Source organism: Meleagris gallopavo, chromosome 3 (genome assembly GCF_000146605.3).
Source record: "Meleagris gallopavo isolate NT-WF06-2002-E0010 breed Aviagen turkey brand Nicholas breeding stock chromosome 3, Turkey_5.1, whole genome shotgun sequence".
Classification (NCBI taxonomy): Eukaryota; Metazoa; Chordata; class Aves; order Galliformes; family Phasianidae; genus Meleagris; species Meleagris gallopavo.
The window spans coordinates 22,596,032-22,612,806 of NC_015013.2; the positions used below are offsets into that span (position 1 = coordinate 22,596,032).

The window sequence follows — 16,775 nt, forward strand, 5'->3', positions numbered from 1 at the left end:
AAGCACAGCAAACAGCACACAGAAGGGAAGTCAGAGAATTGGTCAGTTTCCTGCACACTTTAGTTGGATACTTTACATTCAAAAATGTAGGAATCTCTGGATATCCAAACCCCTTTCTGTGCTGGGAGTTTCTAGCAACAGGTTTATATCCTCCCTTCCCTTGGAATACGGCCCCAAAGGGATGTAGCTCTTGCCAAAACAACATGGGGCATAGGATACACCAGGGGATGGGGGAATTGAGCTCAATTCCCTCAAAACAGAGAGATTTAACACACTTGTTTGCAAAAACAGAGCTCAAGCCACCAGGCCCCAGCTTCACACATCGTCTTGCCACTGCTTATCAGAAAATCAAAGGCATTTGGAATCAGGGTGGCAACAAGGAGGAGAGCCTGACTGGGGTAAGCACAGAGGAGACATTATTTGGGCCCCTCCATCTAGAGCTGAATGCTCCCCAATGTTTTCTGCTTACCCAGAAGATATCAAACACTGTCCACCACACATCCTTCTTACTAAGTGTTAATCAAGGCTGCTACAAAAGCTGTCACTGCTGTTTGATGGATGAAAGCTTGGCTCCTGCTGAAGGTTAATGTTGGTAGGCAGCTCAGCATCCCACAGCAGAACAGGCGAAGAATAAGAAGGACATAAGTGTAACCACAGGATTCCCATGTCAGGTTGTAGGCATCTTCACCTGCTGGCATGTATTAACCCACCACCAAGCTTCAGAAAGTGTTAATAACTTGTTCTGTCAGCAGTCATATCACCCCCGGGGCCTTCCTCGTGAGCCTACAGCTCCAAAGTGACTGCTAGGCAGGTGGCTTTTTGCAGTGTGTCACACAGGGTACCTGACAAAAAAGTGTGGGATTATTGACCTGAAATATTCACAACAACTCAAGCTGTAGTTTTTTTTTTTTTTGAAGAGTAGGGGATTTAAACACCTGTGAAACAAAGACCACATGCTTAAACTAGAAAATCCCTTCCATTATTTTAACTATCAGGTTGTATTTTACAGCCTTATTTAGATTTATGAGTAGTCAATTCTATATTTATAGAAAACAATCAAGCTTATTGTTTTTGTAAACCTAATCTCAAACCAAGGCCAAGACAAATACAGCTAAAAGTTTTCTAAAAGAAGAGCATTGCTCTAACACCAACAGAACAGCTAGAAAAATAAAATGTCTAAAATGAAATGGTCAAGGGAAAGTAGTGTCATTCAAAGAGAAAACATGGTTCCTTGTCAAGTTTGCCACCTGATCTTTTGTTCAACTTCCTAAGCTAAAGTTCTTCCTTCAGCTGAGCCTGCTCCAAGAACACTACCTACAGTAGAAAGGTAATTATCCTCACTTCCTTCCCTCTGCATCATTATGGGGGATATAATTTATGACTAGTAGCTATGACAAACTTGAGAACTTCATACTCTTCAAAAGCTTTCCGTGGTTAAACTTTGAGGCTTTGAGGAAAGGAAAAACGGATACTCTTGGTCATGCAAATGCTAGACTGAAGGAGAGGCAGGGTTGAAAGATAGCAAACTGCTCAATGCAAAAATAAGTTGTTTACAGCACATACTTTACATTAGTTCAAGACAAAAAAGAAATTCTTTTTCTTTTCCACTTCTATTTTGTGAAATGAGGCCATCCTAATAAACGTTGCCTGTGTTTACATTGACAAAAGCTTCACCAGCCATCTTTCTCTAGTATTCAAAAGGTTAAGAAAAAAAAAAAACGGTAGTGCCAAAGGTATGTCAGTTGAAATCTCTTACCACGGGATTCTGTGATGCTCTGAAGCAGCATTAATAGCTTCTCCCATAGATGGCAATGCTAATGTGTTAAATCAGAATCTTAATCAGAATCGTTACAAAGTCATAAGAACCCCCAACAGAGAGAGCTGGTACAGACAGCAATCACAATAACATCAGAAAGGTTCCCTGAAAAAGCAGTACAGCAGTTTTCTTGGTAACACAGCTACCAAAACTGAACATACACTACGCAAACTGTAACTAAAATGTTAACTCTCTGAATTTCAGGGAAGGAATTTATGAACTTTCAGAATGCCTCGCAATTCTAACTTACCTTGAAATGTTTCCAAGAACTCTTTCCGTTTAGACTCACTCTCCACTAAAACCACATATCATACAACCTAAAAACCTATACTGCATACCAGTGAAGCTGCTACATGCTATAGTGGTTGGGGAAAAGGCAGCCATGTCTCCATCATTCTGCTCTCCCACGAGAGGTGGGTTTCACTCACCCGTCTTGTGGTAGCACCACTTCCTAGCTCCAGTGCTAACAAGATCTGGGCTCTTGTCATTTCCAAGTCAGAAGTCATTCAACATCTTGCTTAAAGCTGTCCTTGTTTTCTTACAGCAACAGAGAAGCATATACATCATGAAGAAGCAGCTGAGGCCTCATTACTACACAAGCTAAGCAACTCATCACGATGTTTCCATCGCCCGCTAGAATTCATGTCAGAGCCCTGCAATATCCCCAGCTGCAAACTGTAATAGTGATAGATAAGTTATGCTACCAATACTGAAAATCAGAGTGTAGCTTGCCTTACTTCATCATTCCTCACATATTTAGCATAGCTTTCCCCTCCTTATCCTTATGATCTACAGAAATGCAGATAGCCACATTTCTCTATGCTTTGAAGGAAAAAAACAAAAACAAAAACCTGTCAGCTGTTTACCTTTATTGCCTTAAAGATTCAAGAGCTTTTCTGAAAAAGAAAAAAAAAAGGAAAAGGAAAAAGGATTTCTCCAAAAGCAAAACACTGCACTATTGTCAAGCCAGAAGGCACAGTCTGATTAGGCCACTTAAATAATGGAATGGATTTTACTTTTACCAATGGACCCTTTGGCATGCAAAGCTATGTCACTCTTTAAGTAGTAAGATTAATGTTAATAATGTTTATGCATGAAAGCTTGGACATTAACCTCTCAACACCAGTAGGTTTTCTTGCACTTTTATGTAAGGAAGATCACTTAATTGCTTCTTGGGATGAAAAAAGCAAAATGGTCTTTTTTTCTTTTAATCTAAGACACATTGCAATAACTGCATTACTGCACTAGTATTTTTTAAGCAGCTACTTAGTGAAAAAGCAGTCGCCCATCTGCCTTGGAACTCAGAAGTGAAAGTTGCCTGTTATTACAGACAGCCATATGCAGCAGGAAGGCTGGAGGATTCACATCTCTAACAAGCAAAGTCCCCAGTGGATTAAGACCCATTCTTGTCCTTAAAGGATGAATGCACAGATAAATACCAGTGTTTCCATACACTCAATATAGTTTTATAAAAGCAGAATAAAATGAGCCAGTTGCAGAGATTTTTTTTTGTTTCCTTCTACAGAAACATGAAATCTCTATCATTCTTCTTTTACAAGAGCTTTGCAACATGCATACGTGCCTTGCTGAATTAGCAATGGTACTATCTGGAAAGCATTTGCAATTACATTAATATAATGTAAGAAAAAACACAGCCCATTGTTTATTGTTCCTAAAAAAACTATTTGTGCTTCTCAGAAATACCAGCCAATGGATGCAGCTCTTACTGAACAGAAGACAGAAAAATAAAGAGCAGCCTAGGCTTATACCAAACTTTCTGCCTTCCAAGGAGGAAGTGCTGAAGGATGGGCTGCAAAGACTTAGAACAGTTTTAAGGTTAACTGTCAAAGAAATGTGGAAGTGCACCAGGTTATTCCATTCAACTGTTATTTTACAATCACTTTGCTAATAAAGATGTTAGAATGGAAACTGAATCTGAATCAAGTCTGAAACATTTAACTAAGCACACTAAAAGAATAATTCTCTTAGAATTAAACCAGTTAAGAAATAAGATGCATAAGGGGGAGAGCATCTTTCCCCAAAGTTTTGCACGTAAACCAATTTCCTCATCCTCCATACGGTTTCCACTGGAAAAGCAGATGCCTAAGTTGGAACAGCCATTCTTCCACTCATGCCTCTGAGAAAGACTGAGTTCTGTATAACATACATTTTCCTTAACTGACACTCTGTGACATGTTTTTATAAGATTATTTAGCAGTTTCTAAAACTGAACACAAACATCTCTATCATGACTAGCATGTTTTGGAGGACTGATATGAGGATTCTAAGTTAACTATATACTACCACCAACATGGTAATGGTTTCTAATAATCTATCATTAGAAATACGATATTTGAAGGACAGCAGATGCATATTCAAATGAGCAAAACCATGCTATTTCTTTACTCCTCAGCATGACAAGTTTGTTTCCAAATCATACTTGCTTCCACGCAAAGACTATGCTTTCTATGCAGCTTTTCAGAGTTCTAAGAGGAAACAAAATCCTGAAGAAGAGTGTGTTAAAGGTGATTTTAGGACAAGAGTGCACAAGAAGATGCTTAACACGTCTTATCACTGGCTTAAGAACCAAGACCAATTTCTTCTTGCAAGAAATAGGGTTGACAGCCATGAGAGGCGCACTTGGATTCACACTTAAAATCTCAGATCCTACCAAGGCGCTTGTGCATGCTGGAGTAAATCCAGTTGCAGCAGTCTCTTGTGACTACTCACCAAGATATTCATGTTTGTAACACTATCAAATTAAAAACACAGAGCTGAAAAATGAGTCTGTTCCTATTAAAGATTCAATTTCACACTAGAATAAGAAAACTCTTCTACAACAAAACAACTCTCACAGAGCAATACCTCACTGTATATAATTTCAGTTTGTATTTTAATAGAACCATTTAGAAAAATTAATGGTTCAAAGCTTGCATCACTAGATTTGACAAGAAGAGGGGAAAGTACACTTCAGCCATTTCATCTGTTTCTGGAAGTTTAATTTTATATTTAAAATTCTCCCAACTCTGTATCTTAAGTACATATCTGAATAGAACAACAAAATTCTGAGGCTGTGAATTCCACGAAGGAAGAAAACAGTTTAAGGTTGACAAAGTCTTTTTCCCCTCAGCAGGGCTGTTCCCACAGTACATCTCTTGTCACTTGTTACTCTGAAGGAATCAGCACATCGTGGACTGAAACAATACTTGTGAGGATGGAAGGAAGATGTTCCATTCAGTAAAAACAACCAAGTTCCCTACTATACCTTTAAAAGATTCACATTACCTGATAATTAACCAGAAAAAAAAAATAAAAAAAATACTATCATTGTACCCCTTTCAGCTGGTTTCTGTTACACAGTTCACTTTATTTCTTTGAGTTAAAAGAACAAAATATTTAGAAATAAGTGTAAATAAAACAATCTCAATTAGATGTGATTTCTGAAAGAGACAGAGCTTTAAACCAAAATAAGGAGGAGCTATTTGACTCCCTAAAGGAAAACCAACCATTTCACTTGACTACAGTGAAAATCTGAACCAACTCCACACAAAGTTTTTATTTTGCAGGACAGGTGAAATGAAACCTGGATCATCTGTGCTAGGACAGAGTAAACAACAGGATTGAAAGCTATGCTGGTTGAATTTTAATTACTACAGATAGTTGTTTTACAGCAATGTGGAAAAGGAAAAAAAAAAAAATCAAAAAAGAAACTGTTTTCTTCATAATATATCCTTTTCTTCACTGATTGACCTTCTCTGAGCATATGGAACTTGTATTTCTAGCAATTGTAAAGCCAGAATTGGTGCTGTTTTCACATGTTGTCAGTCAGCATTCAGGTTATATTAGGCTGTTCCTATTCAGAGATTTTGATCCCCTCACCCCCTTTCTTTTTACCCCTTCATCTCTTCTACCTCCTTCACTGCAGCTTTTATCACATCTAGCCTCTAGCACCTGGTCCAGGACCCTGCACCTGCAGGCATTGGGCACCCATTCATTAACAGCTCCTTATGAGAGTTGAAAGAAAAATGAAAATAGCAATTTTTTGCTTTCCTTGCCTCCTCAGTGGAGCAGAAGCTGTTTGCCTCACTCTCCTCATCCTTTTCACTGAGACAAGTCCAGTACCAAGTCTGTGTATTCCCTTGGGGCAAACACTATGATCTTGCTGCCCAATTATATTTTTTCTGATATCCTTATGTCAAAGATAAACAATACAACAGGATCTAAAGGACTTGCTCAAAGTCATATTTGTTTATTACAGTCATTTTAAACATAGGCAGAATAAAAAAAAATAAACAAGAACATTTGCATTCTCCAGTGTCTTCTATGCACTTCATAGATCATGGATTTGGACTCAGTGATCCTTGTGGAACCCTTCCAACACTCAGGATATTCTGTGATCTCCAGGTGTGACACTGCCAGAGCTCCACAGAGCTTAGGTAAGGAAAAGCTCTAGAGCCTCAGCTTAACAGCAGTTCCCTCAAGACAAAAAACAAACAAACAACAAACAAAAAGGCATAAGCCCTTGTGAGTCCTACCCACAGTGCTATCTGGCAGCACTTTCTCTAAAAAATCAGAGAGTAAGGAGTCTGCCTTCAGCCACACCATCTCTAGGCTGGCCCTGAATCTTAGCACTTACACCTCCTGCAGAGAGAATACTCAGGGCCCTTACAGCACTTTACCATGAGTTATGTGTTGTGCTCATTACAGTTAAAGACTAACAGCAACAGGAATCCAAGTACCCAGCTAATGAACAGGACAGTGTTTTTGGTCACTGAATACGAGCCATCCAGTTAGCTGAGCCTCTGAGTCCCTGCCAGCACTCTGTGGTTTGAAATACAATAAAGCTAATTAAAGTTAGCTATTTTTTAAATAACTTTTCCTCTAAAATACAACAAATGGGCCCTGCTGTTAAACAGCCTCTCACTTCCTCTACAACAGAAGGATCTTTTGGAGAAATTAACGAAAGAATTTTCCATATCAGCTAATAAAACTGAAGAGATTGTCCTACAGCCCTAAACCAGCTACTTCTAGTCTAAAGCTATTTCTAAGGAACACTTAAAGGGAAAGCCTTATACTTTTTCTGGGAGCAAAGTAAAAGTGTGACAAGGCTAAGGATGAATAATGAAGTCATTATCATTTCCATTTAATCCGGTGATTACTTGCCCAGAGGCTGCTTCTTTGAGAAATAATGATTTTTCATGCTAACTATAGCATACAGGATGGCATACAGGACTGACATAGGAAAGAGCATTTCAGTATGACAGTTAGGTTTGACAGATTCAGTATCTTATTGTTGAATGAACATTCAGCGTGAGGTACACAGTGGTACACTCCTTTAAGTATTCTGTGCAGTAATCTTTGTGGCAAAAGAGACCAGTTGACATCAAACTAAGTTAAACTTCATTTAAAACTGATAAGCATTAGAAGATTGGAAATACAAATACCTTAACACAATTAAGGCAGTGAATAAACTTATTTCCCCACTGTGTCTTCAAGTATGGTATCTCCCAGACAGAAGAAGACTGTCTTCAAATTCATAAGTCCTATACATCCTGAATTTTGTCCATTTTTACGTGATGCTTTAAACTGCCACACTTCTGTTTAATCCATGCCAGGATTATAAGTTCTGAGTCAGCACAGAATGTTTCCTTCCCCAAGCTTCTCCAAAGTAAAGATCAGCAGCAAAATAGATTAAAGACAGTTTAAAAGAGACTAAACACAAAGATGATGTTATTTTCATTACATTAGATATCAGTGTCTGCCATAACAACTTATTTTGTATGTTAACATGAATAGAATATAAATCAACAACTCCTTTGTGCTCAGTTTCTCAAGAAAGAAAAACATGAAGTGTACAGTTTATGTAGTGCTTTTCTTACTCCCTGTTCTGGTTTAGAAAACAAGTGATAAAATGTTTCTGATATTAGAGCAGCCATTGCAACAGTAGTCACAAAACCAAGCTTCCCTCTACCAGTTTTTGCAGAGCAACACTGGCATCCAGTGGCCAACGAGTAAATGTAGCCTCAGTGCCTATGTTCTGCAGAGAAGGCTTGTTTTCACACATAAGATAAGCTGAATCTACAACCCTAAACTAAATACAATAGAAACATTCCATTTCTCATAGCCATCTATCAACTCCATTGTTTGGTTACCAAAACTAGTTTCCAGCAGACTTTAAGAAAATCATTACATTGAATCACACATTTTGTATATGTTGTGCATTTACAAGAGGAACATATTCAGGCTTTTAAACATCAAGGAGGGTAGCTTGTGCCTTTGGACTTCTTTTGGTTTTACTCCTCCACCTCTATCACTCCATGCAAAACTGATACTTTCATTAGCTCAGTGCTTTCCCCATATCCCACTCCCAGCTGAAACAACATTAAGATGTGTTCAAACAATGTTGTATTGTATGGCTCCCACACCACTTCCATTTACATTAGCAATCATGAGACTTTGAAAGCAGTATAAGAATGTTCTAGTTATATGATTTAAGTACTCAGAAGTTCCCAGGCAGCATCTGTTTCCTGAAGAAACAAAGAGGAAGGAGAAGCCCAATAGCCACATACGCCATGTCCATCCCTTATTTTGTAAACTGCCAGCTCAAGCTGGTGATCTGCAAACCAAGCTGAGTACCAACAGGCTCATCAGCTCGATAGCAAGAACATTTGTGAGCAACTACCCACCTCCAAAGGCAGCTCATAACTAATTTCAGCAGCAGAAGCAACACAATTGGTTTCAGTAGCCAAGGTCCCACTGGACCTGAGGTGGATTTCTTATATGAGAATTTTAGCCTCCCTCCAGCACTTCCCTGCCATGAGAGAAAAAAGGAGTGCATTGGGATGATCAAAGCCAACTGAAACCTTAGCCAAAGCAGAAACCAGGCAAGTGAACTCTTATCCCATTTCAGAGCTCTGGGAGCAGTCATCAGATTGAGTGTGGCTCAATATCAGCAGCAACACCAGCCTTTCTAGCTAACGCCGCATTCACACTGTAAACCAATCCAACATACCAAGCATACAACAAAAAGAAGGCAATGACTGTGCCTTCAAATGAGATACACTGGAGTAATTGCAGGTAATAAAGAAGGAAAGTTGTCTCACCCTTTCCAACGCCCAGTAGCAGCTCAAGAGGAGAGAAATAGCTATCCCAGATTGATGCTATTCCCTCAGCTGCCAACCCTTAAATGAGGGTGAGGAGGGGTGGATCCTGGCTCTACCCTTTCTGGTCACTTAGGTACACTGCTTGCACCTGAGTTCCCTGGGTTAGCCATGTCTTCTCACCTGATGCTCAACCAGTCATTCAGGCTGTGATCTGGTGATTTCACCACACCAAGAATGAAGAAGCAAAAACCTTCAGCTTGTTCTGCAGATTTCAGAAGAAATACAGACAGGTCTATCAGCTCTATGCACATTTCTGTACTGGATACCATAGCATCTGTATTACCTGGAGTATTCCCTTACCAGAAAATGTTTAAGCCCCACATGACCATCAGCAATGAAGAGTCAATTAAATTAAAAAAAAAAGAAAAAAAAAAAAGCCAAAAAAAAAAAGAGCTTGTCAATAAGATGTGAAAGCAATGCCAAATCAAGAGAACAGAGATGAGCTAAATTTTACGTGGCTGTAATGAGAGTCAAATACTGGGAAGAATCTCTGCCAACTCTGAGCTCAGTGAACACAAATCTCTGAATTTAATGAAGGTGACAGGAATTCCCAATGACTGTAGAGCTGGTGAGACATCTCCAACACAGGGAGAACCACCACTGACAGCTCCCATGTCATCTCACCAGAGCATAACACAGCAGTTTTTGAAAAATAGGCGTAAAAAGGCTGAACAAATAAGTAGTTATACATTTATCTGTTTTCTAGCTTATACAATTTCATTTTCACACTTCTCCTCCACATTCCACCAAAATTTAAAGACAGAAACCCAACACCAAATAAGTTCCAAAATTTGCTAAAAAGCTATTCTAAGATCTTTTAAGTCTGTTTTTTTCCTCCACATACAGCACTTTCTCACATGCTATGGCTATGTACAGCATGGTGTATTTAAGGATTGATCTACTTATCTGACTTAGAAATCAGACTTATGCTGATATATAGAGGACAGAGATATACATAGAGAAGAACAAAAATACTGGTGACAGAAAAAAAACCCCAACAAATATCACTGTTGAATTCAGTATTGATTCTCTCAGGTCTCTCCAATTCAACCACACCCTGGATTCTCAGAGTCTCCTTAATGTCCATCTTATTTGATGACACCAGTACAAGTCAGCAGTACTCATGATAAATCATACTTTCTTAAACACAAGTCTCAGGCATCAAAGTTAAACAGTTTCTCAAAGAGTATAGCACACTTATGTTGCAGGAGAAAAACAACACAATAACTATTAGTACTCCTGATCAATCTAAATGGAAAAAAAATACAATATCTTCAATGTTAGTTTCACTCATGGAAGAAACAGGTACTTAGAAAGACAAATAAAAACATCAGAAATCTATGCTATGCTGAATAGTTGGACAAATTGCTTCTCACTACTAGAGGCCTTGGATACCTCTTCTTGTCTTGAGTTGGCAGTTTAATACAGCTCTGTTTGTTACTTCTATTGAATGCCTAACCCACAACGTCTGCTGTTAATTAAGCCTAGGAAATAGAACACCAGAAGAACAACAAACAGAAGCAGATGATCATATGTGTGAAAGAGGAACAGAAACACAGACTTAGGGAGATTTTCTACTGACAGTGACAAGTACCATGCCAGATCACACCACAAGCATGCAGCCAAGTGGCTCCATTCAAGATAAGTATATCCCTTTCCTTTTTGTCCTGGACTTGAAGAGAGTATAAGCACATCATTACATACTCAATACTTTCAGAGAGCTTTCCCAGCATGTACACTGGTAGCAGTTTTGCCTGCTCAAAGCTTTGCTTCTTTATAAATTTTACTTCCAGTACAGAACCCCTACATGCCATGCTGCAATCTCGTAAGTACCTTGGCTAAGTTATGTAATTGTTTGTCAATGAACCACACACAGCTCCTGCTGGTTTGAGTTTTCAAGCAGACTGACCTCACATTTTCAATTCATTATAATGTCATGGTACATTGATTCAGTCTGCTCCATGACACACACCTTATTCACAGATTGAAGAGATGGACTGGATCACTTGGTGCAGATCAGGGCAAAAACATATCCCACGCCCACAAAATGGTTTACTTTGTGTTTTTAATTAAAAAACAAACAAACAAAAACCTTTTACACTTATTTGCTTTTACACCTATAAGCTTGCCATTTTTCCTAAATCAATGCATCTTCATAACATAGTCGTAAGCCTGACATATACCAACAGAATGATCAGCTAGTGATTGTCTGGCCACTTCGTTTCTAAGGAAGGACTTCAGTAAACTGTAATGACAGCCAACAGTAACAAGATGTAGGTGTTGTTCTTGAAGTGTTGAATTCTCTGCTTTTTTCTGATACCTCTGAGAAGCAAATCCATTTGGAAGCCTTTCCAATTCTCAAGTTCTAACGAACAGACAATATATATTGCCTCTAGAAAAGTCAATTTGAATAACAATTATCTATCAACTAAAACAACAGTTCATAGATAACTGTGACCTCTATCTAGCATGCTTCAAGCATCATTTTCAAAATAACAGCTTTATTTGATATCACTAGACATTACAACAACTACAGAGCCTGTCTCTTTGTATCTTTTCTGGATCCACAGGAAAAGATACATACAACTAGTGTATGGTATTGAAATTTTACAGAATATTAAGCTGCATCAGTAACCCTTCTAAACCAAACCATGTCAAGTCAGTGAATCTCGAGCACTTTGGGACCAGTTGAAATTCTCCCTACATATTCTTATTCCAGATGATAGGCCAGTGAATGATTTTCCCAATGATTGTTCTTCAAAGATCATCAAGAACATCTCAGCTTTGAGCTTTACTGCAAAAATATGGTGCTGACTTACTTAAACTGGTAGTATTGTCCAAGCTGTGCAGCTGCAAAACATGCAAACAAACAAAGTGGTTGGACTTGAACAAGACGTTTCCTTTATCAAAGGTCAATAAGACAGTAGCTGGCTTCATCCATCTACATTGCAATTCAGCTCCCAAAGAAAGGGACCTAGAAGAAAAGAGAGGCAAAGATTATTAGCCTACAGACAAGGTCAGATTCAATCTCTACTTGCTGTCATTGTTAGAGGAGGAATTTGCCAGCATTGCACAAAACAAAAGCATCTCAAAGCAGTCTACACATTATATCACTCCAGCAAATGACATTTTGCTTTTCTGTTTTGGTGCAGTAATGGGAAAGGAGCTAATATCCAACACCCATATAACTGAGCTGAAAGATTTCCAATATGCCACCAAGATACACAGCAGCAAAAGTAATCAGACTGCTTGCTTTTGGAGAGTAGTGCCACCAGCTCCCTTAACAGAGCTTTAATTTTACCTCCAGACTATGGTTTCTTTTAAGAATAAAATAATGTTTAGCATAAAAATAAATATCACATTACAAGTCCAGCTATGTAAAGCATACCCAGTCATATAAATTATGAAGCACCATAGCACTGTTTCCCTTTAAATAAATGACCTCAACTTGTGACTGGGACTGTAATTAATTTTTTTTCTTCAATAGTTTGAAAAATATATCCAGTGCTGGGCTCCCTCTGTGTAGTCTCAAACACAATTAGTAGAACTCTTACTTTAATTAAAATCTTTCCTTCTTTACTTTTATTAGTACTTACCACACCCTGCCAGCCATTTGACTGTTGTGAAAGCCAGTTTTATGTAGACTGGCAGGGTCTCCTCCTTCAGCCCATCAGAAGAAAGAAAAAAGGTTTTTCAACATAAGACTTGCAATTTTTTCCATATGCTGACTTCAGAAAACAGCTTGCAAATAGTTCAGCGGACTCAGTAGGGGCATATTTTTGATCCAAGAAGGCTGAGGCACAAGATCCGCTAGCTAGGCGATACTGCACACTGCCACATTTAAATTGCTACCTGTACCCAAATGCTGTCACCTCAGCAAGTAGATTATATTTCTGTTTAAAGATAGTGTAATTTCCCAGTTTTACTTTTCATAGCATATCCCATCAGTTCTTCCACACAAACAGAGAGAAGTATTTCTCTACATAGAATATTCTGGTTGCCAGCTCTCCTCTTTACACACGCACAGTCCTGCAGGATGCCTGTTTGTAGGTAAACTACACAAATGGGAAAGTATTATAGCAAGAAGTTGTGAGAGCAGAGAAAGCTTATAGTTCCAAGTGGTTTCAGTGTTTTATGATATAAATTAATATATTGGCTTTTTCACTACTTTTTCTTTTTTCAAAGAAGGGAAGGCAAAAACGTAACATTTTTCTTAGTGGTTATATGATCAAAATAAAGTTATAGTAATAAAAAGCTGTCAAGAAGTCAAAAGCTTACATTTTTATTTAAAAAACTACATGGAAAAACATTTAGTTTCCTGTTCACTGGTTCCTGCCACAGGCTATAGAAAGCTCAGTTCTGCTAATCAGCACCCATGAAGAACCTTCCATAGCCACCTCAGGGACCAAGAATCATAGAATTATTAAGGTTGGAAAAGACCTCTAAGATCACCTGGTCTCACCATCACCACCATGACCACTAAATCATGGCAATAGGTTTGTGTCCATCACTTCCCTGGTCAGCCTGTAATGTATTAATCTCCTTTTCTGTCCATCCATGCTATTGATAGTTGTAATTCTATTATACAGGCAAATTATACTCACCACTTTGGAGATCTTGATGTTAAAGAACCCTGCTCTGTAGCAAGCCAGTGAAGTAGACTTAAGAAAATAATTGGATACTCCAAGGTAGAACACAGAATCACCTTGTACTGGCAAGACAAAAGAAGCTAGCACAAAGGGAGGGTCGATGTGATTTCCTACTGGATAGACTGTAGAGTTATTAATGAGTATTTTTACTAGTACATTTGTATTTGTCAGAATGCACTGGCAGAGGTTGAGCAGAGGGAATTCTTGTTCTATCTTCTTTATCTAAAGAAAAAGTTGACATTAAATAAAACCTGAAGCTAGCAACAGAATTTGTTATATGCCCTGAAAATCAGCAAATTGAAGTTCTTTTGGAAAAATACAGTAGTCACAGAAAACCTGGCCTCCATCTTTCCAAATTTGAATTTGAGCAGTCAAGTGAGTATTCTGAACTGCTACCATGAGTCAGAATAAAAATCCTCTAGAGCACACTTCTCTTGTTGCAAGGACATACTTGTTAATTTAATTCTAAGAATGACAATTAAGGAAAATCTTCAGGAATTCCCCAGAACTCCAAAGAACTAGACTAGTTCAGGAGTGGGACTCAAAGGAACCACCTAATTCAACAAAGGTTAGAGTTGAAACAACAATGCAAAACCACTAAGAATCATCCTGTTCCAAGGAACACTGAAGACCAATAACAGATGAGTTAGGTAAGGAAATTATCTCATCATGGGTGTCAGGGTGTTAAAGCTTAACATGTGAATTCTAAGTTCTAATTACAGTAGCTGATAAACAATTGCTAAATACTCCTCAGATGTGTATATCTTGCTTACAGAGTTTTTGTTTGTTTGTTTGGGTTTTGTTTGTTTATTCTTATGTATGGTAAAAGTTTCTTGAACAAAATAACCAGAGGGAGAGTTTCAGCTGTAACTCCAGCACATCTTTCTAAATTGAAGCTACTTCTCAGAAAAATAGGAAACGAAAGCCGTGTCCAGGGAGACCTCCTCCCAGACATCTCATCAACAGAGGCTCCTCCTGGAGCAGTTCAAGACTGTAGAAATAAGCTCCATTAAAGGAAATTAAAAATAGGAATGTACCCCATTATTCTGTGTAAATTTTTCCTGTGGTTAAATTTTTAAGCCTAACTTAATCTTCAGTGAAAACAAGTGGGTTACCACTTCCTTCAGTCTTCCCACCACTTAGACTTATGTTGCAGGACTAAGAACTTCGTTCACAGTAATGTTGGCTAATTCCTATTTTAATACATTTTTATTATTACTATCTTCAAGAATATTTTATTTACACAAAGCTCTGTTCACCACTCCAGTTCCCATACTTGGAAATACTCTGGAGCCTACAAAGATTTGCTTTCCACCCAGAAAGCTCAGAGGCTGATTATAGAGAAGACAGAAAAACAGGTTTCACTGGGAGCTGTCTGGATTGTCTCACTGCCAATTTCACTGTTACAAATAGTCATGCTGGCTCAGGTGTAAAGGTATGATGTTGACCATAGCATAGACAGTCTGTCAGTCCCACTTGTCTTTAAATTGCTACTGCTGGAAGCTGGGTGGAATGAGCAACCATGGAGAAGACTAAAGTTGTAAGCAACCAATATCATCAAGCCTTACAAATCATTATATCTAAGATTAGTAATCTTTTCCATATTATGGCCTTAAGACTGGCCAACTGTTCCACAGATCATTTTTTACTCGCTGAAACAGGTGTCATTACTTGGTTCTGGAACTATTACAGCAGGTTGGGTGGCCTACTTGGCATTGCAAGTCAGCAAATTGGAATTTTTTTTTATTTTATTAATGCACATGTCATTTGGTTGCTGAACAAGAAACAACCTTTTCTCCATTCTTCCAATTCAACTTTATGACAGTGACATAAAGAACAAGCCACTGGCCTTCAAGCTATCTTGCCAAGCACCCAGTGTGCTAAAAAGTTACTTCTAAAATTCAAATAAGATGTGAACATTTGTCCTGATAGCAGAAGTCCAGTTCAGAGCACTTAAAACTCTACTGCAGACAGTTTGTTTCTGTGAAGACTTTCTCTCTTCAAACATAAGATTTACAGAGATGCTTAAGGTGACAGCTCTAAGACTAAATATAGCAAAGTTTGTAAAAATGGAGAATGCCACCCTCTAAAGAGCTGGAAGCGTGGTAGAACACATTGAAAGACCAAAGAAAACTGAGTTTTGAATCACATCAGCCTTCCCAACAGGAGAATTTGAAATACTGACATATTATACAGGAGCATAGTAAGTATAAAACGCATACAAGGAACACTTTAATAATATGAAAATAGCTTATTACCAGGTAAACAAAGAAGTACATGAGGGAGAAAATCCTATTTAAAAAGAGGAAAGCCACGTTTCAGAGAAATGTAGGCAGTGCCTTTTGGGACTTCTCAAACTCACAGAATGCTTTAATAAGGCATATAATTAGTTCCCTTTAAATTACTCTAGTTTTAAAAAGTGAAGGAATGACTACTGGAGGAGACAACAAATTAAGACCATTCTTTTTCTCTTTTTAAGTCTGATGTTTCTATTTTAAGTTTCATTCAGCTCAGTCACTAAGCACAAATCTTTACAACAGACAAAGATAATAGTCTGAATCAATTTATGTCTACCCAAGACACTTATTATGGTATTAATCCCAGACATGTGCTCATTAATCAGATGCCCTAAGTAAACAGCATCTGATCAGATACAGTATTTGAACCACCAACACTGAGCCTTCCACAGGAGATACAGTCACACACACACACACACACACAAAAGATACAAGCAGAACAAAATGGATGAAAAGCAAAGAGCTGAACACGACATTAAAGTCTTGTCAAACCAATATATAGTTTATGCTATTGTAGCAGAACTACCACTAATGCAAAGCAAAGCAGGGGGAAAAAAATTACATTTTTACACAGTAGGAGAGCACTTGTCTATCATCAAATTGAGCAAAAGGAAGCTTATCAGTCATTTTCAGTTGTTAATAATACTTAAAAAGAACAGCAACAACAAAAACCAACACCACGCTATGTGGTCTGACTCCACAAACACAGAATGAATAAATCCCTTTAGAGGACTAAACTTTTTTTTTTAAGAACAGAAAAATTACCTTTTCCCAAAAGACGTTGTGCTAGAGCTCTTCTTCCTTAGCGGCCTCCACTGCTAGAAATCAGATCATATATGTAGAAATACAG

General features: G+C 38.1%; 1 long non-coding RNA gene and 1 other non-coding gene across 12 annotated transcripts in view; both read right to left on the reverse strand.

Annotated features, from left to right (window-relative positions):
* LOC109366643 overlaps positions 1–8,988 on the reverse strand; it is an 18,642-nt gene extending 9,654 nt beyond the window's left edge. Inside the window, exon 1 of the long non-coding RNA XR_004159181.1 lies at positions 8,920–8,988. This is a non-coding gene — a long non-coding RNA (uncharacterized LOC109366643). The remainder of the gene's footprint in view (positions 1–8,919) is intronic.
* The window catches only part of LOC100550383, a 145,749-nt gene that overhangs the window by 54,484 nt on the left and 74,490 nt on the right, over positions 1–16,775 (reverse strand). For 9 of the 11 annotated variants that reach the window (XR_002113100.2, XR_002113084.2, XR_002113087.2 and 6 more), the window contains 2 exons: positions 16,691–16,743; positions 11,799–11,953 (listed from right to left, as the gene is read on the reverse strand). This is a non-coding gene — a transcript (uncharacterized LOC100550383). The remainder of the gene's footprint in view (positions 1–11,798; positions 11,954–16,690; positions 16,744–16,775) is intronic. The other 2 variants (XR_002113098.2, XR_002113092.2) reach the window with 1 other exon arrangement.